A 23,784-nucleotide genomic window follows, 5' to 3' on the forward strand; every position below is an offset into this window, starting at 1 on the left:
GGGACGTGGGCGCCATGTTTAGAGGCACCGCCGACCGCTATGCCATTTAATTGTGGGTGTGTTAAGCTAAAACTAGGTAAACTTGAAGAAGAACCGAAGAAATTGAGGAGTTTGAAAGAAAAAGAGAAGGGACCCTATTGGGAGAAATAAGTGCTACTGCCAAAAAACTTTATTTGGACAAATAAACAACAGATCCAAATGATTTACCCTGCTGAAAAAACAGTATACCAGCAAGACCAGCATATGTTGTGTTTTGGTGCTGGTTTGCTAGTGAACACCAGCTAAACCAGCATTAGCACCAGCATCCCATGCTGGTCATACCAGCATATGTTGTGTTTTGGTGCTGGTATGCTGTGACCACCAGCTAAACCAGCATAGACCAGCATAATTCCCATGCTGGTTTTTTCAGCAGGGCATGACTGGATTACGGATCCAGACGCACTACCTCCACTCACATATCTGTTATTATTATTACCTTGTTTTTGGATTGAGTGCATACACTTTGCAGGAGTTTAAGAGCTATAAATCCCTTCAAGCTCATAGTAAGATGACATTCTTCTTTCGGAGTTTTATGACGGTTGGCAAACCAGCTAAAAGAAATATGCCATTTACTTACAATGTATTAATACCTAAGTATCTTAATGATTCTATAAAAAAATATCCGTTGTATTCTGTGCAATGAATCAACACATGTTCATAAGATGGCACTTCTGTTCTTGGCCAAGTTATTAAAACAAACAAAATGCTAAATATTTAGCTAACGTTATATCATTTTAAAGAGTCACAAGCAGTGGGTTTGAGCAATTGCATTTAATAAAAAAATATTTGTTATAATCGTCAAAATTGTCTAAAGATTTATTTTTATAAATCATGTGGTGAGGTTGATCAGAAATGAATAAATAACGTAACATAATTTACATTTACAAGTTAGTTTGACAGTGTTAGCATTAAAACAAGACAATTTAAGTGGTTCTGCTTTTATTAATCACAAATTACTGAATGACTGAAAATGCAGCAAACACACTCTCGCTGATGCAGGGATTTTTTTTTAAAGTAAAAGTTTTTCTCCTGATTGCGGCAGGTAAACCACGCGATCCGGCGTCTTTTCGTCAGCTCCTCCACCGGCTTCCCCCAAATAAAAGCTGAAAAAACGTATTCCGTTGTTCATTTTCCTCCCTGAACGATCGTGTGACCTGCTGTGGCAGTTCTTGATCGAGCAGTACTGACCAAACATATCGAAGTTTATTAAAATCTCGACAGAAAATACAAAAACAACCTCCAACACACTAACTCAAATACAGCGGGATAGGAGGCGATCCTGCAAATATGGCGGATTACTCATAATGCCACACGGCGTGACGTCAACTCCACATTCCCTATTAATGACAATAAACGTGCTCATTCTGAAATCTAAATAAATAATCATACTTTGTACCGTATGTGCATGCAATAATTTGCTAGTTTTGTAATTATGTTGTAAATTAACAAGTTACCTAAACTTATTTAGAGAAATAACGCTGACCGTCACAGTGTAGCTGAATGTCAAAAAAAACTTTATTTATACCCGTGTCATTAACAAATGCAACAGACACACTCACCTTAACGTTTTTTTATAAATCCATTATCCTGCCCGATTAAAACATAAACATTGCAAATAACACCAGAATTAACAAATAATTAACGTACACATATCCTAAAAATTAACCTTGTGTAACTGATACGCTGTAAAGTGGGTAAATTTTGATCATGATTTTGAATGGAAGTCAATGACACTTGTAGCTGTGGCTACTCAATCTGTACAGCAACCCGATCGGTTTCGCGCATGTGCAAAATGACGTCACTTCCTGTTATCGCCGACGTTTTACGACAGTTTGCTCGCTTGGGATCAGTTTTGTTCTGCGCATGTGGGGGGCGAGGCCAAGATGGCATCGTGAGAGGACGGTTTTGCTGTGGCTCTTAAAAATTTTGCTCAAATCCCGGTTTAATTTCTAATATGTTTACGTTCGGATTTAATTCGAAGGTACTGTTTGCTTTATGAGTTAACTGCACTTTCAAAAAAATTATTTGCGCATTTTGTTAAGTTTGGTAGACGCACTCGTTACTTTAAAACCACGTGCTTTTGCCACAAACTGCTGCGCTGACTTAAAAATATGGATGGAAAAAAAGAAACGCGCCTTGCTATGCACAGCTATGCAAGAAGAACGTTGTGCTCTGATATGGACGCTGTTGCTGATATGGACGCTGTTGCTGATTTGGACCCTGATACACTTGAACCCAAGCCTGCCAAAAAAAGCAAACCCAATTCTGAAAGTCCGGCGGTAAGTGATACTATGCTAATGAGATTCATGCAGAGAATGGAAGCTATGCACGAAGAGACTTTGCGCCGAATTCAAGGAGTTGAAAAGACGGTCATTGAGAACTTGAACTCTATTAAGCAGATAATCAGCTCTTTCAAATTCCACAGTGAACAAGTGAAGTGTTTGAATGAAAAAACTAACAAAATGGAAAAAAAAATCGGAAAATTGGAGAAAGAAAACGTTGAACTTCGTGACAAATGTGACGACTAGGATGCTTACAAGAGAAGATGGAATCTGCGTATCGCTGGTATTCCGGAGAAATCAGGAGAGAATGTGAAGCAGGTGGTCATCGACCTCTTCAGCCAGGTCTCCCCAAGCATCGCTGCTGATCTGCACCGCGGAGTTGACATCGCTCATCGGTTGGGGCCTTGTTCTGCTGCGGGAAAATCCTCCCGTCGTATAATAGTGCTGTTTTCGTCGCGTTCCCAGCGGGACAAAGTCTGGAAAGACGCCAAAACCTCTGATGTTCTCAGGGAAAAGAAGATTAAGGTATTCGAGGACCTTTCGCAGAAAGACAAGGATGGAAGGACTCTTCTGTGGCCGATGGTGGAGAAAGCTAGAAGGGAAGGGAAGCGGGCTGGCTTTCACGGTCCTTTTGCTGTTATTGAGGGTAAAAGATTAACAACTAAAGATGTGGTCAACAGGTCTAACGTTACTTAATGCACTAGAAAAGTTTTTCCATGAGCATTTTCCCCCAGGGATTAGTGTGCAGTCTGCATAGGATTTGTTTTATTATTAGTAGTAGTTGTATAGGGCCACCATTCGTCAAACTAATGATTTATGACCCCCTTGACAGGTCGTGTTCTGACAGGTCGTGTTTTATGACCCCTTGACAGATGGCGTTTTATGACCCCTTGACAGATGGTGTTTTGACAGATTGTGTTTTATGACTCCCTTGACAGATGGTGTTTTATGACGCCCTTGACAGATAGTGTTTTGGCAGTTTGTGTTTTATGACTTCTTTGACAGATAGTGTTTTGACAGTTAGTGTTCTGACAGGTCGTGTTTGACGGGGGCGGGACTATCAATCAAAAGTTGTACAAGCTGTCTAGTTTAGACAGCGAGTGTCCGGACTGTGGTCGTTTTACGACATGTCATTTAGCAGGTTGTTTTTTCCTGTGTGTGTGTTTTATTTCAAGCGTATGCTGTCTTGTTTATTGACAGGTTGTGTTTTGACAGATCGTGTTTGACAGTTGCCGCCAGCGTCTCTCTCCCCCTCCATCCCTGCCTCCTTTCTAGCACGTGCGCGTCTCACCACTGTGTGTCTCACAGCGGGTGCGTGTTGTTAACGAGTAAAGATTTCTAAAACTCAATGTTGGTAAAATAATTCATCATTACGGTGACAAAAAGTAAATATTTATTTTAGATTTAGACAAATCATGAACAAGGCTATGATTAAAACTTTTGGTTGTAACATCACAAGTTATTTAATTAAACATTCCGTATACGTGTATAGTTTAAGCAATGACCTAAGCCATAACCTTCGGCGCAGTCATTACTACAATTCTTTAGACGATAGTCTAAACTAAATACAATTTTAAACGGTTCATGAGTTCCGTGAATCTTTTCATGACCTGCTCTATAGTTTCACGCGTATTTAAGATCACTATCCGGCGGTGCCTGACAAAGCGCCGGGTGAGTGTTCATATATGCCATTTTAAAATAAACTTAATAAATGTAATTCTGTCCACTATGGCAAAATAGGGGTTTATTTTAGATTTGGGGGATTCTTTAACCAAGTCTCTGATAAAGACATGTGTATACGTGCACCGATGGTGACAGAGAACTTATATCTGACGTTAATAAACTTTTAAATGTTTTTAAGACGTCTTCACCCCATTTTAGGGGTTTATTTTTAATTAAAGGCTTCTTAAAACATGTATGAATATGTGTATATTATTCAAAGAGTCTTATATTGTCTGCTCTGACAAAAATAAAGTATTATTTTAGATTTTAGGTGAAATGAATGCGTGTATCTTATAAATACAACTTGATAATACATTTGTTTTGTCTTCTTTAAAGTCACACAAGAATAAAATATTTTAGTTGTAACTGGTTAAACTAAAATCTGCTATTATCTATTTAACCATAAGCTATATTTTTCTGATCAGCCTCAAACAGAAGCTGCTCTGTGAGCGTCGGGGTGTTTAAGATAATTCACAGCAGGGGGCTGATTGTAAACTAGTGTCTTTTAAAACCGCTGTGGTAATGTGTAATATGGTCACTCTGTCAAAATAAAGCATTTGCGTGTAACAAATTATTTAATGAAATATTCAGCATGGGTATAGCAATGAACTGTGCCAAAACCACCGGGGGCCGCCAATAACACATTCTTTAGACTAAAGGCTATTTATTTTAAACTAAATAAAAGTTGAATCTTTTCAGGCATAGTATTCTGATCACACCATTTGATCGCGCTCCGGCGTTTACAATAGAGAACATACGCGGATGCGTGTTCATATCTACCGTTAAGAAACTTTTAAACGATTAAAAACATTTTCATATCATCTTCTGGGTTTGTTTTAAATTAATGACATCTTAAAACCAACTGTGAATATGTCTTTATTACACAATAAATGTAATTCTGTCCGCTCTGACAAAATAAGGGTTAATTTTAGATTTAGGGAATTCTTTAATCAAGTCTCTGATTAAAACACATGAATGCGCGAACCACCGTTGCCAGAGAACGTACGCTGATGCGCTCTTATGGCGTTAAGAACCTTTTAAACGTTTTAAGACATTTCAGCCTCTCTACTGGTTTGAATTCATTAATGTCATCTAATATCCAAGTGTGTACATGTGTATTTACGATAAATGTAATATGGTACGTATTGTCAAAATAAAAGGTTTCTTGAACATGGTATTTCAGTGTGTGTTTCTAGTCTTGCGAGTGCTCGACATATTTATTGATGTGAAAAAAAAAGTTTGTTGTTTTGTGCGGTCGGGTTCTGGACGGACAGTTTTTATGAGTCTCTCCTCACCATATGTTATCACCCAGCGGCCCTAGTGTGTCTGAACAGCGGTGGTGTTCAGCGGACCGTTCTTTTTCTAAAACTCTGTGTTGGTAAAATAAGTGTAATTCAGCCCCCATTGACAAAAACTAAAAGGTTTATTTTAGATTTTAGGTAGAGCACCAGAGCCTATTTTAGGGGAGACACTGCAGGATCTAAAAGTTTGTAACAGTACAAATTTATTTAATGAAATATTCAGTACGTTTATATTTAAGCAATGAATTGTACCAAAACCACCGTAGGTCGACAATTCTTTAGACTAAAGTCTATTTATTTTAAACTAAATAAAAGCTGATTCGCTTCACGAGATCTGTGAAGCTTTTCAAGCAGAGGGTTCTGTTCAAGCCATTAAAGATCGGGGCTCCGGCGTTTACAATAGAGAACATACGCGGATGCACTCACATATCTATGGTTTTAAAAACAAACTTTTTAATGTTTAAGACATTTTGACCCCATTTACTGGTTTTGTGTCCGCTGTGGATCCCAAACAGCTAGTACCTTTAAGAGTTTGACAATGTGTTACATAAACTACAGAAATGAAACCAACTGTGTTCATAAAAACAATCACAGATATATGTTGTCACTTACAAAAGAAAACAAGACGAATGATGTAAATATAATATTGTCTGAGCAGATACAATTAAGAACATCTGATGAGTTTTCAAATCTAAGACATAAGTTGACACTAACGAATAAAAACTATGAACAACGTATAAAGACAACCGTATGAAGACTGCCTAAGTTTGAAAAGCAACATTTTTGTTTAAGAAAATACACATGTAAGAAACAACGGATGAATTTACAAAATCTCAGACATAAGTTGACACTAACAAATAAAAACTATGAACAACTTATGAAGACACACGTATGAAGACTAACTAAGTTTGAAAAGCAAATGATTGTTTAAGAAAATACACAAGTAAGAAACATCTGATGAATTTACAAAATCTCAGACATAAGTTGACACTAACAAATAAAAACTATGAACAACTTATCGAAAGACAAACGTATGAAGACTGCCTAAGTTTGAAAAACAGAATGTTTGTTTAAGAAAATACACAAGTAAGAAACATCTGATGAATTTACAAAATCTCAGACATAAGTTGACACTAACAAATAAAAACTATGAACAACTTATCGAAAGACAAACGTATGAAGACTGCCTAAGTTTGAAAAACAGAATGTTTGTTTAAGAAAATACACAAGTAAGAAACATCTGATGAATTTACAAAATCTCAGACATAAGTTGACACTAACAAATAAAAACTATGAACAACTTATGAAGACACACGTATGAAGACTAACTAAGTTTGAAAAGCAAATGATTGTTTAAGAAAATACACAAGTAAGAAACATCTGATGAATTTACAAAATCTCAGACATAAGTTGACACTAACAAATAAAAACTATGAACAACTTATCGAAAGACAAACGTATGAAGACTAACTAAGTTTGAAAAACAAAATGTTTGTTTAAGAAAATACACAAGTAAGAAACATCTGATGAATTTACAAAATCTCAGACATAAGTTGACACTAACAAATAAAAACTATGAACAACTTATCGAAAGACAAATGTATGAAGACTGCCTAAGTTTGAAAAAAAGAATGTTTGTTTAAGAAAATACACAAGTAAGAAACATCTGATGAATTTACAAAATCTCAAACATAAGTTTACACTAACAAATAAAAACTATGAACAACCTATCGAAAGACAAACATATGAAGTCTGCCTAAGTTTGAAAAGCAAATGTTTGTTTAAGAAAATACACACGTAAGAAACATCTGATGAATTTACAAAATCTTAGACATAAGTTGACACTAACAAATAAAAACTTTGAACAACTTATCGAAAGACAAACGTATGAAGACTGCCTAAGTTTGAAAAACAGAATGTTTGTTTAAGAAAATACACAAGTAAGAAACATCTGATGAATTTACAAAATCTCAGACATAAGTTGACACTAACAAATAAAAACTATGAACAACTTATCAAAAGACAAACGTATGAAGTCTGTCTAAGTTTGAAAAGCAAATGTTTGTTTAAGAAAATACACACGTAAGACCATCTGATGAATTTACAAAATCTCAGACATTAGTTGACACTAGCGAAGAAAAAAATTTGAACAACTTATCGAAAGACAAACGTATGAAGTCTGCCTAAGTTTGAAAAGCAAATGTTTGTTTAAGAAAATACACGTAAGACCATCTGATGAATTTACAAAATCTCAGACATTAGTTGACACTAGCTGTAGAAATGAGTGATGAGCCCATGGTAAATTCAAACCGGCCGTATTTATTATGTAAACATGTAGCGTATATTCAGTTTACAGCATACACAGCCACAGGCAACAAAACCGAAACTCCAACTCTTCAACCCGGCAGGTGCTGATGCTAGTGACCAAACTGTAAGCACAGCTCGAATATATAACAGCGCCAACCGGACTCCTGCGCATGCGCACTTTCACTAGTACGGTGTCTCTTAGTGTCCATACAGTGCGCAAACGCAATCATTCACAAGAATGATCTACATCCTCCTTCTTTAAATTGTGCTTCCTACGGCAAAACTGAATAAAAGGTTAGGTATTAACTTACAACACTATAACAATTAGATTTTCCATATTGGGAAATTGTACTTATAACATTCAAAACATTTTAACATTCTTTTGTGAAATAAGTGCATTAAGTGGCATCTGAAGACATTTTCACTGGAACAAAATTATTATTATTTTTTTAATAACATAGAGCTTTATGCTATGCACTATAATCAGAGCTATAGAGTCCCATAGAGTCTATTGCAAAATAACAAAAAAAATTTCTTTTTTTGTTTTTAAATGTCCTTGGTTTTCAGTCCATAACAGTGAGATGCTCATAGCTTATACTTTTGATTAGGCCTACAGACGCGACCCGAGCGTGTCACGTACAGTGTGTTACCTGGTGTTCGTTCAATGGAGACTGAACAGCAGGCCTCTGCTGATTGCTGGTAGGTTGAGGTGTTACCTGGGTCTCTCGAGGTATGTGTGGTGTTTGTGGTGTGTGTGGGGGACTGACTGGTGTAGCCGGATTGGCGTATTGACAATTAAAGTCTGCTGGGTCGACCTGTAGTGGTGGTGGCTCGGCGACTGGGAGGATGTGGCGGCGATTTCTCCTGTAGGTCCCTCCGTTAGACTCGATGATGTTTGAGCATGGTTCCTCGCACACTTCCTTCACAGTGCCCAAGTGGTTGTGTCCCTTGATGGTCTGCATCCTTACGACTTGTCCTTCTTCAAGTGGCTGTAGTGGGCGGCTTGATGCATCATAGTACCGCTTTTGAATGAATCTTTTATTTTGAAGTTGGGCAGTGACCCGCTTTGTGTTTTTCGAGGCTGGCTCTAGCAGTTTGGTGCTGATAGGAAAAGTTGAGCGTGTCTGTCGTGACATCAGACGTTCTGCAGGCGAGCCCAATGCTTGGTCACGGGGAATGTTCCTGATGTTCAGCAGGTTAAGATACACATCAGTCCCATCTCTGTGAGATTTTTCCATCAGTAGTTTGGCACTACGGACTGCTCTTTCTGCCAGTCCGTTTGACTGTGGATATCCCGGGCTGCTGGTGACGTGAATGAAGTCCCACTGCTTGGCGAAATCCTTAAAGCGTTGGCTTGTGTATTGCCTGGCATTATCACTGATGAGGGTGTGAGGTGTTCCATGGACAGAAAAATGCCTTTTCAGCTTCGTGATCACAGCTGCTGAAGTTGTGTCGCGAAGAAGGTCAATTTCATACCACCCTGAGTATGAGTCCACCAGCACGTGGTACTGTTGTCCGTGCCACTCAAACATATCAGTTGCCACCGTAGACCATGGCAAGGCTGGAACTGGATGTGGCTGTAAAGGTTCCTTTTGCTGGTGTGGTCTGGTGCTATTGCAGACGGAGCATGGTATCAGTTCTTCTGCAATGTCCTTATTTATTGACGGCCAAAAGGCAGTGCTCCTGGCCCTGCGTCTGGTTGCCTCTAAGCCTGGGTGACCTCTGTGTACAATACTGATGTATTCCCGGTGCAGAGAGTGCGGAATTACTGCTTTGTGGCCCTTGATTACTATTCCATCTTCCACCACCAGCTCATCTCTGTAAGGGAAGAATGAACGAATGGATGGGTGGACGCTGCGTTCTTTGTCAGGCCATCCACGTTGAATAACTGTGCTGAGAGTTTGTAGCACCTGATCCTGTGCTGTGTGTGTCCGGAGTTCTTCTAGTCTGTTAGTTGAGATGTAGCTGATGGACATCACGTCAAATGTACTGTTTGCAGCTGGGCTTTGTGAAACAGGTTTGTTTGGAGCTCGTGATAGGGTGTCGGCTAAGTACATGTGCTTACCCTTCTTGTAGACCAGAGTGATGTCATAAGCTTGTAACTGTAGTAACATCCTTTGCAGTCGGGCAGGAGCAGTGTGAATGGGCTTTTTTAGGATCGTTACGAGGGGTTGGTGGTCAGTTTCAATGACTGTGGGCTTCCCATACACGTAATCCCTGAATTTGGTGCACGCAAACACCACTGCCAATAGCTCCTTTTCGATTTGGGCGTAAAGGGTTTCCGTGTCGGTGAGCGTGCGAGATGCGTAAGCGACTGGTCTCTCCTCCTGTAGACATGCAGCACCAAGTCCATAACATGACGCATCACAGGTCAGTGTAACTGGTTTCCTTACATCATAGTAAGATAAGACTGGAGGGCTGGATAGGCATGATTTGAGACGATCGAGCGCCTGCTGATGCTGTGGAAACCAGCACCACGCAGTGTCTTTGTGTGTGAGCTGTCTCAGAGGCGCTGCCATCTCGCTTAGGTTCGGGATGAACTTCCCAAGATAATTTACCATGCCAAGAAATCGCTGCATTGCTGGGACATCCTGAGGGACTGGCATGTTTGTGATCACCACGGTCTTGGCAGGGTCGGCTTTGAGGCCCTCCTTTGTAAATATGTGGCCTACATAGCAGACCTGGTCCAGGCGGAACTTGCATTTGAGACGATTCAGCCTGAGGTTTATCTCCCGGGCTCGGTCAAGCACTCGTTTTAGGTTGGCGTCATGTTCAGTAGCATCACGACCTCCTACAATGATGTCGTCCACTATAATAGCACACGGATATCCTGCAAACAGCTGCTCCATTGAGCGCTGGAAAACTTCGCTTGCTGAACTTATGCCGAATGGCATACGAAGGAATCTGTAGCGCCCGAACGGTGTGCTGAAAGTGGTGAGCATTGATGACTTATCATCGAGAGGTATCTGCCAGAATGAGCTCTTTGCGTCTAATACAGAAAACACCGTTGCACCTGACATCTGGGTGGCAACTTCCTCAACGCTACGCATTGGATAGTGGGGTCTCTTCAGAGCAGTGTTGAGGTCCTTTGGATTAATACACAGTCTGATTTCTTGTTTGTCTTTCTTGTGTGTTGCTACCATAGATGAGACCCAGTCTGTGGGTTCTGAAACTGTAGTTATGACACCGTTATTCTGCATGTTGTCGAGCTCGGCTTTGACACGTGTCTGCATTGCCACTGGAATACGATGTGCTGGATGAACTACTGGTTGTACAGTTGGATCCAGTGTCATAGAGTATATGATAGGAAGTTTTCCTAGCTCGTCACTGAACACATCTTTGTATTGTGCGAGTATCTGTTGGGTGAAATCGCCATCGTTCTCAGTGCTAACATGATGAACGTGGTGGCTCATTGTGACAATACCCATGCGCACACATGCACGAAATCCCAGTAGTGGCACTACGTCTCGGTCCACGAGAAAAAAAGGTAGTATGTGTTGCTCTCCATCTAAACAGCAAGGCAGTGTGACTATACCAGTAGTTTCTATTTTGCTGCCTCCATAAGCCACTAAGTTGGTGTCTTTGCTGCATTTTACTGGTCGCTCGCCGTCAGCAAGTTGTTGAAAGGCATCTTTTGACATCACGTTGCACTTAGCACCTGTATCTACTTTCATTTCAAAGGGCTTGTTATGTATGTGCAGTGTAACAAATCCTTCATCTGTTCTTTCTGTTTGAGGAGTGATGGTGTTCACACACTTGTCATTGAGTTCAACACCGTCCACATAAAAAGTGTCATCACAGACGCTGTTGTCTGTCTTTTCCAGTTCCAACTGGTGAACAGATTTTCTATAGTCTTTGTGCCTTGCATAGCTTTTCTTTTCATAGCCTTGGCGGTGTGACATGGACTTACAGCATTTTTTGTAATGATTGAATTTTTTACAGTTATGGCATTGCTGGCCAAAAGCAGGACACTTGTCTCTCTGTGCAGTATGGTTACCTCCAAAATTGCTGCAATTTGTAATGCATTTTGCCTCTTGTTTGCCTGCTTGAGGTTTATATCTTGACCTTTGGTGCCACCCACTGGAATTTGGCTGAATTGCGTCGACAGTGGTTGCTGTTTGGGGCATGGCTAGCGTTCTATTACTTTCTTCAGTCATCTCATATATGCGGCAGATTGTGATAGCTTTTGTGAGAGTTAATTCGCTGTCACGTAGCAAAGCCTTTCTTATGCTGTCATTTCTGATGCCACATACTATTCTGTCACATATCAGTTCATCGGTAAGGTTTCCAAAGTGACAACCGTTAGCTTTGATCCTCAAGTCATTAATGTAGGATTCGATAGTTTCACCTTGCTTTTGATTTCGTGAATGAAACTTGTGTCTCTCCATAGTTTTGTTATGTTGAGGGGTACATACCTCCCGAAATTTTCATTTCAGACACTCAAGGTCTTCTCTAGACTCTGCCTGGACGATAATGGCTCCCCCTTCACCTGGCGCTCTCACCTCTGCTGCATAAACAAACGAACGCTCCCGTTCGATGGCCTCCGCTCCTGCGAGATTGAGGAGGATATATGCCTTTGTTTTGTCAGGCTTATCAGAGTGCGCCGCTGCTATAAAGATGTCGTACTCCTGTTCAAAAACTCGCCAATTCTCTGCGAGGTTCCTGTCGAAAACGAGGGGGTCTGGTCTACGAAATCCATCCGCCATCACGTCTTTAATTGTAACTTTAACTTGTGTTTAACAAAACTCACAGGCGATAGATTCGTTTCATCTTCTGACACCATGTAGAAATGAGTGATGAGCCCATGGTAAATTCAAACCGGCCGTATTTATTATGTAAACATGTAGCGTATATTCAGTTTACAGCATACACAGCCACAGGCAACAAAACCGAAACTCCAACTCTTCAACCCGGCAGGCGAATATATAACAGCGCCAACCGGACTCCTGCGCACTTTCACTAGTACGGTGTCTCTTAGTGTCCATACAGTGCGCAAACGCAATCATTCACAAGAATGATCTACACTAGCGAAGAAAAAACTTTGAACAACTTATCGAAAGACAAACGTATGAAGACTAACTAAGTTTGAAAAACAAAATGTTTGTTTAAGAAAATACACAAGTAAGAAACATCTGATGAAATTACAAAATCTCAGACATAAGTTGACACTAACAAATAAAAACTATGAACAACTTATCGAAAGACAAACGTATGAAGACTGCCTAAGTTTGAAAAACAGAATGTTTGTTTAAGAAAATACACAAGTAAGAAACATCTGATGAATTTACAAAATCTCAGAAATAAGTTGACCCTAACAAATAAAAACTATGAACAACTTATCGAAAGACAAACGTATGAAGACTGCCTAAGTTTGAAAAACAAAATGTTTGTTTAAGAAAATACACACGTAAGAAACATCTGATGAATTTACAAAATCTCAGCAATAAGTTGACACTAGTGAAGAAATCTATTTACAATGTATGAAAAAGGCTAATATATGAATGCTGCCTAAGTTTGAAAAGAAAAGTTTGTTTCAGAAAAATACGCGAAACTAGGTACATCAGTAACAAACCATAGGTAAAATATAATTTCATGTTTGCTTATTATGCACTGATAGATGTTAACCTAAGTTGAACCTAACCCCTCAGACAAACCAAGGGTCTGCTCCACTTCATAAAAATCCTGTCATTGCTCATGTCATTGGGGGTTTTGTGCTGTAAGTCGTAAAAGCTAAAGACGCTGATTGACCTTAAAACCTAATCTAACCTAATATCAGGTTAGGATGTTCGAATAGTATATTTTTATTTTTTAAATAAATGTTAAGGTTTACCTATTTAATATGTGTACATGATTTTACTGTTATGTAGAGGTACATCCTATCTGGTGTTGTTGATATAGATAGTTTAATGGAAGTACACAATCATGTTTAACAAAACCACACACACACACACACACACACACACAAAAAAAGTCTTGTGTGTCTCTGTAAGCCATGGCAATTTTGTTAAATGTTTTGTCTTTAAAGAAGTGTTTGTTGTCACGTTAGTGACAAATGTTGTGGTTTTCATTTTCCTCCAATGAAACAATCTTCAGTCTTAGGTTTTGATTTCAAGAGATAGACTTTTATTTTCCGGACAAAATAAGAAGCCGAGACTCCCCTGGTTAACCCCCCCAGAACCAGCGTCCTGGGAGGATTCCCCAAATCAGTCTGCCCTCTGAGCCCTGGCCTGGTAATATATAGGTTTTGGTTCCCCCCCTCCTCCATGCTTAAAACAATATGTTTCTGTTCAGGCAGGAACCACATGACATTCCTCAGACCAGTGTCTTCTTCCCGTGACCTATTTGACCCTGGCCATTCACTTACTTAAACCCTTTGTGCCCTTTGACATGAAACACACACAGCTGGGTTGCAATAGCAATCCCATGGCAAACTCCTGACTTACACACAGCATAACACATGACACAAATACTGCATAACTTCATGGTAAACAAATTGCGTGTGATTATAATGGTAAACTCATATTCATCATATTAATGTAGATTGGGATTAAAATAAAACTTCTTCATAATCCCCGCTCTGAGGCTTAATTTAGCCTCACTTTTCCTGTTTATTTTAATCCGGAGTGCAGTTTCATAATTCAGCCTTCTCAGTTATTACTAACTTGTGACTAAAGAAAGCCACCATACATTACCAATTACCAAATTATGCCACAGCACTTCGAACTATGGACAATAAGAGCAAACCTTTTTCCATTCTTGTTTTGTCTTTGAATGTAAAAGTAAAAGAACTTAAAGCCCCTCTTTATAAACAGTTTAAAAATGTGTGCGATTGGTTCTGCACCTGCTGTTGGTTGTCACAGTTATGTAGAATATATTGTAATAGTTAAAAGGAAACAAAAATAAAAGCAAAGAAAACCAAAAAGCAAATAAAACAAAATTACTGAAAATAAAAACAAAAAGTAAATCATTCATAATACAAAATATTTGTTTCAATACAAATACAGCTTATTCCTCTTCTTCGTCATCATCATCATCATCATCATCATCATCAAAGGTTCTTGAATATTATTTACCCGTTGTGAATTCAATACTATTTTGTAACGTAAGTTTTGATAGCATTCTTGTTGATTTCAAGTAAATTTTTCTATCATGCTGATATTTTAACTTCCATTTGGTTCTCTAACCAGACACCTGCGCCTCATTTACCCACTTACCACTAATTAAAATTGATTCAGTATATGTTATCATGTATTTCTAATGGCTGCATCTAGTTGTTATCCTAAGATAAATTAATGCCTTATTTGTAAACTTAATAATCTACTTTTTGATTGTAGTACTGAACATAATGTATTTATTCTGTATTTTTATTCTGACAACACTTTATTAACTTCCTTATTTAGCTTAATCCTATCCCTTTATCCAATTTGGTATCCATTTGGTTGATCAACAGAATCTACATATAATTTATGATTAATTGTTTTGTTCATCCTTTTATAAGGATTCTAAATAGCCTTTCTTTTGTAATGATTTCCTGTCTCCATCATATTTAATAACCCTTTTCTCTCCCTCCTAATGATAACGAGGTTAAACATTTTCTTTTTCTACAAATCCAAAATAATTTTCCAATCGATATATTTGATCTTCAAATATTGCTCTGATTTGATTATACTATTCTTCTTATAGCATCTCTCTTCTCACTTTTACACCTTAAGCTAGACTCTTTGATGTCTTCATAGTATATTTAGAGTTTTATAGTTGATTCGTTCAAGATTCCTGTTATAAAGCATTTCATATTGACTTTTCCTAATTCTATAATTCCATAAGGTTTACATTTTCTTGTATGTATCATTCTGAAATTTCTATCCTTCCTGTTCCTATTTTTAATGTTTTGTTACTATACCATTGACACAAATATCCAAATTGTGGCCTGCAAAATGTATTTTTAAACTCAGATTTTCCCAAATGACCTAAATATTATCAAGATAAGTTGACCTTAACTTTTTCTCTTATCCATAAGAATTCTTGTTGAATTTATCACCCTATTTATGTGGACTTGAAGATGTTATTGCATTATTGAAATCTGGTTTAGTTTAGGTCATAAAAAGCAACTTTGTAAACATATTTCCTTAACTGTAAATATTCCCCATTTGTATCATTTGTTATCTTTGGAATGTTTCCCATAAAATGTCCACCTTATGTTCTCAGTTCAATGTCTCTGTTTTCAGTCTTTCTTTCAGATTCTGTTCCTTTGATATTGTTGCAGATCTTTCAGCAATAGTCCATCGCCAGGAAGTTTTAATTGACTGTAGCAATGCAAATCTTCTGTAGTAATCGGTTTCGTTCTTTAATTGACTGTAGCAATGCAAATCTTCTGTAGTAATCGGCTTCGTTCTTTAATTGACTGTAGCAATGCAAATCTTCTGTAGTAATCGGCTTCGTTCTTTAATTGACTGTAGCAATGCAAATCTTCTGCAGTAATCAGTTTCGTTTTTTTTTTTTTTTTTTTTTTTCAATTCAATTTCTTTTGACAATTTCTCTTTTTCACTTTTTCCTCTCGGTGCTCAAAACTTTGCTCTCCATCCGTCGGTATACTTGAATTGCTTTTACTTTGATTTGGTTTTGATGTTTCTTCTTTCATATCATTGGCATTCTTTCTCCTTCTTATGAGCTCTGCTACATTGGCTGCTCCTCCCACTTGGACATTCTGGGACTGGTCTCATCCTGTCTCCCCCAGTTAGGCCCCCTGTGGCCGTGTTTGGCCTCCTCCGACCTCTCGAACCTCAGATAAGCTAGATCATCTCGCACTCATCAAGTCATGTTGTCTCATGTCCTCCTCAACTCCTTTCAGCTTTTTCTGTACACAAATAACTCAATACATAGACAATTAGTTTGTTCATATAACACTTAATTCCAGATGTTTTTACAATACGCATAGGTCTATCGGTGAATATTTCATGCAGTGTTAAAGGTGTACGTTTGTTAGTTTACATGCTCATTAATACAAGGTAAAACATAAATTCTGTTACGATTAGTATTTTCACACATTTTGTTAAGTATGGCTTTGATGATTATTTATTTTCTGTACCTTTTTATCTTCCATCCCTTGCAATTATAGATGATAGTCAAATTTTTCTTCACTCTTATCCGTCAAATCAGTTTTTTCGTTCTTATCACAACTCAAAATCTTCATTCTTATCACAAATCAAATACTAAATTTTCATTCCACTTATTCACCCCATGTACATCTATGATAATAATCTTTATGACTGAGATTTTTCACTTCTTATACAATCTAAAAAGATCTCCTGACACTCTGAGGCCCTTTTTAGCTTCCACATCTGTTTGCCCATGCTGGCAACTATAACTCAATGACAACCAATCATTTTATCAACTTTTTAGCATTAATCAACCAAATTAACTTTCCGCATGTTGGAATTGTAGTTCATCCATTCTAACCCTGTATAATATTTTCCCTTAAATTAAATACGTAAATGCAAGTATCTACTTCTTATGCAAATCATAATTCACAGTAAAAATGTTTATCAAATGGAGAAACACTTGTAAGCAGAGTATGTAATTTTTTTGGATCATCAATCTTTTCTTGTCATTAATTGGTCTTAAATCGTGACTAGATACAATTTAGATTTATTTCCTTAAATCCTAAGTTTGTTACAATAATTAGTTATTTCTTTTTTCTATTCTCACAGCTTTTCCTTGTTTACCTTTTATAGTATCCTATTTTGTTTTTCCAATTTATTTCTTTTATCTATTTTATTTTCCTTTCTGCCATAGCTGTTCTATGCCATTTATATTTGCTTTTAAGCTTAGTACCATCTTTGGAGTTCTAACTTCCTCTGTAGAATACCAAATTTAAAAACCCCAAATTTTCATTATGCATTTCTTCCTGTCAGATTAATAGGTGTCTGATTTGATTTCAGAAAAGGTAGTCACACCTAACAACATAAGTTCTTAATCAGCCTTTAATTTTGTCTAGCTGATTTTCTCATAAAGATTGTCTATGTCCCTATAGTATCAAGGTCTTTACTAAACATTGAACGGCTGTTTACTCTTTCCCCTTTTTCACTCAACGGCTTGTATGAAGAAGCAAAAGTATAGTCCAGTTTTTCTCTTGTCTCCAAGAACAATATTGTCTTTGTTGGTCTCCTTCTGGATTCCACTTAGTCTTTTTGTTGTTTGTTTGTAATTGTCTCTTGAACATATGCGCAGTGCCCCCTTCACTGCTTGAGATCAGTTATAGTCCCATTCAAATACAGTAGGATGTGTCCACAGCTTAGTTTATGAGTTCTCCTCTTTTTGCAACTCCAACACTTTGATGTCACACACAGTTTTTCATTGTCTTTGCATCGCCAGCTTTTATTCACTTTCTTGAATGTCAAAGGATGAGAGCTTTCAGCCTTTCAAGGTTTAACTTAACCCATTGCAAAATATTGCCTTTCAATTTAAAATAAAATTTATTTTGTGACCACCTTCAATCATCAGATGAAGACTCCTCTTCATTTTGTTAAATCTTTTTTCCTTTATATAATTTATCTGTGTCATTCACCTTTTAATAATTTTTCTGTCCTTTTTAATTTTTCATCTTTATTTCCACCTTTAATAACTTGGTCTCTACTCTTTTTTTTTCTCTAATGTGTTGTTTTTCTTTCAAAGCTTGCTTCACCTCTGTTTTTCTGCTAGAGTTTACTTAATCCCACAATTCCCCTTGAGCAATGAAAGTTGACCTTTACAGGTCAAATCTGGTGACCATTTAGAACCCCCTCCCTTTCTCTCTCTCTCTCTCTCTCTCTCTCTCTCTCTCTCTCTCTCTCTCTCTCTCTCTCTATCTCTCCTTCTCCCTTTGACCGTTTCTTTGTCTGTTAATTATCTCCTCTTATCTTTCATTAGTTTATATTTTTATTTAGTTGTATTTCTCCTCACACAATGCCACATCAAATGTTTCCTCATTTGAACATCCAATTATTCTATTTTCTAATTCTCCACACAACAATTGTTTAATCCTTATTTTTCCATTAATGTGACTGCCATAATCTTTTCTTTGCAATATAACACACCTTATATTTTATAATTATTTCTCATTTAACCACTTCACAAACTTATTGTTTTTATTTGTCCAATTTATATATTCTCCAAATAATTACTTAGATTTCCAATGTGTCTTTAAAAATAAAATGTCCTTTATAATATTTTGTAATGTTTTGTCAAATAGAATCAAATACCATCACCAACATCTGTCCTTTTTGGACAAGCCATCTTTTCCTATTGAGCACAATTTTTATTTTAATCAATCATTTAAACGAATTATTCAATTTCTAGAAGTAGCTGTATACTTCACTGTAATAACTAATATTTTTGGCTACAATACCTCAGAACCACACTGTCTTCAAATCTAATCTTTAATACCCAGCATTTATAACTGTCTCTTATTCATACTCTTACTCATATTTTCAAACTTTATCTCCTTTTTTATAGTTTTAAACAATCTTCACTCCTGTAACACAACACCTCTCTGTGCTCTCTTTAGAGCCACAGGAGAAAGACACACCCACTGCTCACTCAGCCCCCACTCTTGCCATCTCATACATTCACACACAGACTCTTTATATCACAGACACATTACATCCTCACACAAATAAAATAAAACAACTCTATCTAGACTACCTGGCCAAGTTCATCATTCCACTTCACTTCCATCAACGTGGAAAAGATTCACTTACACAATTTACCAATCCAACATGACAAATAAAACAAAAACAAAATCTCTTATCAGCCCGGGCCTTTCAAATCAACAAGACAAATAACACATAGATTGTACCTGACCTACAGGATTTGAGTACTCTTCTCTCCGAACCCCAACGTGTCTGCCCTGACACGGTAACACTCAGGTTCCTCACTGCTCTTTCGCGAAACTTCTTAGGCGTCTTCTCAACTTAACATTAAATCTTCATCAAAGCCACTCAATGACAAAAATAAAACTCATTCACACAATAAACCATCATCTGTCCTAGCCCACATTCCTTTTGAAAATGAAACCCTTTATTCTTACCATTTAATCTAGTAATCTTTAATTTCCCCTTTTTATTCTTAAATTTTGAAGAGCATTTGAGATTTGACCACCCCGAGCCCTCTCAGGTGAACAATACAATCTTTAAACAAGCAAAATTGATTGATTAATAGGTGGCCACCTGATTGCATTGCCCATCGAGAAAGTTAGCTGTAGTCTGGTTCTGTGCTCTTTTTGATATCCCATCTAGTGTCAATTGTTTGACCAAACCTTAAATTTCAAATGTATGTTTGATAACCTATAAACCAAATTGTTAACCCAACCATTTTTCAGTAATAACCCATTAGCATTTATGTACAACCCTTTATGTATTTAATTGTGCTCTATTTATTTTATTTATTTATTTCCTTAGGGCTCATTCTTCCACACTATAACTCAGTAGTTATTTACCCTACACTCAAAGGATACACTTGCACCCCCCTTAACAACCCGCAGAGACTGCCTAAGGGAAACTCTCTCCCTGCCTGCCAGATGCAAGTTCACATTTCTCTCACTCACACACACTCTGCAGCTGCATACATACACACTCAAACACAAATTATTAAATAATTACACAATCGTTAATCCACTTCCCCGACATAACGACTTTTGAGTGTCCTTTTTTACATTAACCAATTAAACAATCATTACTGCACTTCCCCGACGTAATGATTTAAACTTTTAATTTCAAATTAAACCAAATTAAACCTCTACGTCATTCACTTCCTCGACAGACGTAGACATATGCACCCTTGCATACAAACTCTTGCGCATTCTCTTAACTTAAAATCTGTTTCAATTCACCCTGATCATCAAAGCCAAAGTAATACAGATTCATGCATGCATGCCTTAATTAGATTGTACCCTTGAAATCAAAACCCAGTTCACATGTATGGTTCTTAAATTTAGAAGAGCTTAAATTTCTCACCACGTTGAGCAAAGTCTGGCAAACAACACAAACCTAATTTAATAAGCAAAAAGTGCTTACCTTATGGCCATACGTTGTTTGTGTTGCTCGTCAGGTTCGCCCAGGTGGTGTGACTGTCCAGCTCTTTTCTATCCCGGGTTTCGGCACCAAATGTTGTGGTTTTCATTTTCCTCCAATGAAACAATCTTCAGTCTTAGGTTTTGATTTCAAGAGATAGACTTTTATTTTCCGGACAAAATAAGAAGCCGAGACTCCCCTGGTTAACCCCCCCAGAACCAGCGTCCTGGGAGGATTCCCCAAATCAGTCTGCCCTCTGAGCCCTGGCCTGGTAATATATAGGTTTTGGTTCCCCCCCTCCTCCATGCTTAAAACAATATGTTTCTGTTCAGGCAGGAACCACATGACATTCCTCAGACCAGTGTCTTCTTCCCGTGACCTATTTGACCCTGGCCATTCACTTACTTAAACCCTTTGTGCCCTTTGACATGAAACACACACAGCTGGGTTGCAATAGCAATCCCATGGCAAACTCCTGACTTACACACAGCATAACACATGACACAAATACTGCATAACTTCATGGTAAACAAATTGCGTGTGATTATAATGGTAAACTCATATTCATCATATTAATGTAGATTGGGATTAAAATAAAACTTCTTCACAACCTGGCTTATAACATCGTCAACTTTGATAAATAATATTTGCAAACATTTTATTGTTCCCTAAATGGATAACAGATTGGTTTAAGGCTACATTAAAGAGCACCTATTATGAGATACACGTTTTTAAACATCCTTTTGTGTGTAAGTTTGTATTAGTACATGCTAACGATATTCAAAAAGTACATACCTCAAAGAAAACGATGACGCGAGTTATCGTCTCTAACGTTCAAGGACTACAAAAAACACTCGGATTGTAGGCAACAGTTTACTTCCTGGGATTGGTGACGTAGATAAGACCAACATTATCATAGTTCAGCCCTCTCTGCTTTGCTTGGGTACGCCCTCAAAGACGGGGGTGGAGAGCGCTGAGTCAGAAGAGAGCTAAAATGGCGGAGGTTGGGAGTCCCTGCTTTGACTCTGTTTGCAAACTCTTGTTTCATTGTTTAAGCGATTAAATCTCTCGAGTAGACGCTGTCTCTTTAGATGCAAGGGCAAAATAGCACTTTATGGACTTACACAGAGGACATCATGTTTAATACGGTTCCGGAAAAATCCAGTCAGAAGTTGTTCACGGAGTTTTCACAATAACTGCTTCTCATGAACCGAAGCTGCGCGACGTCTCCTCCTGAAAGTTGGATTACTGTGCACTTCTGGATCACAGGCTGTAAGTATTCATGTTTATTATTTGCCTTTACTGTAAGTTACGTTACCGGTAACCGGAGCTTAACATTATGTGTAGAGCTCAGATAGATATCTATGTGTAGAGCTAGAGCTAAGCTTGCAAGCTAATTGTGTTGTGTTGTAATAATGTATTTCATAAACAACGTACCATATTTACACACGTGTATGTTGAATTATGCAGACTATCGTTTTTATCGATGTTTATTTAGACGTGTTTACAAACTTGCTAAGCTGTTCCAGCTAAACTGTTAACGGTAAAGTTTGTTCTCATGATCAAACTCAAGTCAAGAAACTCTAACGTTAAGTACAGATGATTTGTTTAACGTTATATGTATTTTACTGTTGTATTTACTTGAAGCTTTCTTAGATTTTGAAACGAAGTAAACACATAATGGTGTGTTGCTAATGTTGGGCCATGTAATATGTAATACATTTACGTTTTAATGAATAGTCTAACGATTTGTAGTCATGGTACTCTATTGTTATAATATGTCTTTTTGACTGAATACATGTTTGTTTTATTTGCCTATATCCTAGATTCGCAGCTGGACACATCCTTCTACACTGTATGCAAACATGCAACATCATAACACACAGTACAAGGAGTCAGACTGGCATATGAGGAGCAAAGGTGTGTAACACAAATGATGTATTTAGCTAATGAAACCACTACCAGTCTTAAATGTATAACTGATGATGACAAAGTTTTTTTCTCTGCATAATAATAGGAACCCACGCAGTAGCATCGTTTCAAAATGTTTCCATCACCATCATCAGTGGATGCCTTTGCCGTCCGTACCCTGAGATTTCAGATTTGCTGCAAAAAATGTGACTTTCCCATTTATTGGAATGCTGTGCAGGTATTTAAGTATTTTAGTAACTGTGTTAAATAAAGTACGGTAGTATTTACTTTTAAAATAAATGTATTGCTTATTTATATTGCAGCCATCCATTACAATGTCACCAAGCCGTAACAAAAGCAGGAGAGGGAAAGTACAAGGCTATGTTCCCAAAACACAAAAGTGACATACTGTAAGCAGTAATGTTTTATTTCAAATACATTCATAATTAAAAACTTAATGTATGAAGCAGGGTAATAAATTATCATAACAAAAGATTTATTGACTGCAATATTTGTACAGTTATGTGGATGATGTGATCAGGCTTGTGTTTGCTGAGGTATTTGAAGATAAGCTGAAGGAAACCCCGATTCCAATGGACCTGGCATCACAGTTTGAGAGACCTTCAAAGGAGGACGTGATTGCATGCCATCTTCAGTGCAGGGGTCGTCGGAAGCCAACATTCCGATCGGGAAGCTCCAAGCGTATCTGGAGAACAACACACGACAGGATGATAACCCTAAAGTGTCATCTTAGATATCAGCTGACAAAGCTTTGATATGCCATTTATCTGAATAGATAGCTGTAAGAAGTGAATTAAACAATTTTTGAAAGAAGAGCACAATATGGTTACTAAAGTATGTTTATTTGTATATTGTTTAACATTTAAATATATATTTGTAATAAATAAAAAACTTTTGACTGACTACTATATTTTCTTTAAAGTTACATCTTTTGTTCTTTTGGGTACTTTGTTACTATAATGATACTTTAGTGTTATTGGTTTAAAAATGTAATAAAACTTATTCTAGTCCTGCACCTCAAAGGCTTATAGTCGGTACAATAAATGTTCTGTGTGTAGGGATTTAGACAATTTGTGCAAAACCTGGATGATGAATCACGCAGGTAAGAGGCCCTGGAACCTGTTGCAATCTCCTTAAAACCTAGTAAGTAAAAAC

The 23,784-nt window shown here is 37.5% G+C and overlaps 1 long non-coding RNA gene across 1 annotated transcript; it reads left to right on the plus strand.

Annotated features, from left to right (window-relative positions):
- Window positions 1-21,554: 21,554 nt before the first annotated feature.
- LOC135747136 (uncharacterized) lies at window positions 21,555-23,442 on the plus strand. The gene is made up of 5 exons (XR_010531691.2): window positions 21,555-21,969; window positions 22,524-22,617; window positions 22,715-22,846; window positions 22,932-23,018; window positions 23,129-23,442. It is a non-coding gene; the product is annotated as an uncharacterized lncRNA (long non-coding RNA).
- The last annotated feature ends 342 nt before the right edge of the window (window positions 23,443-23,784 follow it).

The sequence above is a fragment of the Paramisgurnus dabryanus genome, chromosome 1 (genome assembly GCF_030506205.2).
Source record: "Paramisgurnus dabryanus chromosome 1, PD_genome_1.1, whole genome shotgun sequence".
NCBI classification, from domain to species: domain Eukaryota; kingdom Metazoa; phylum Chordata; class Actinopteri; order Cypriniformes; family Cobitidae; genus Paramisgurnus; species Paramisgurnus dabryanus.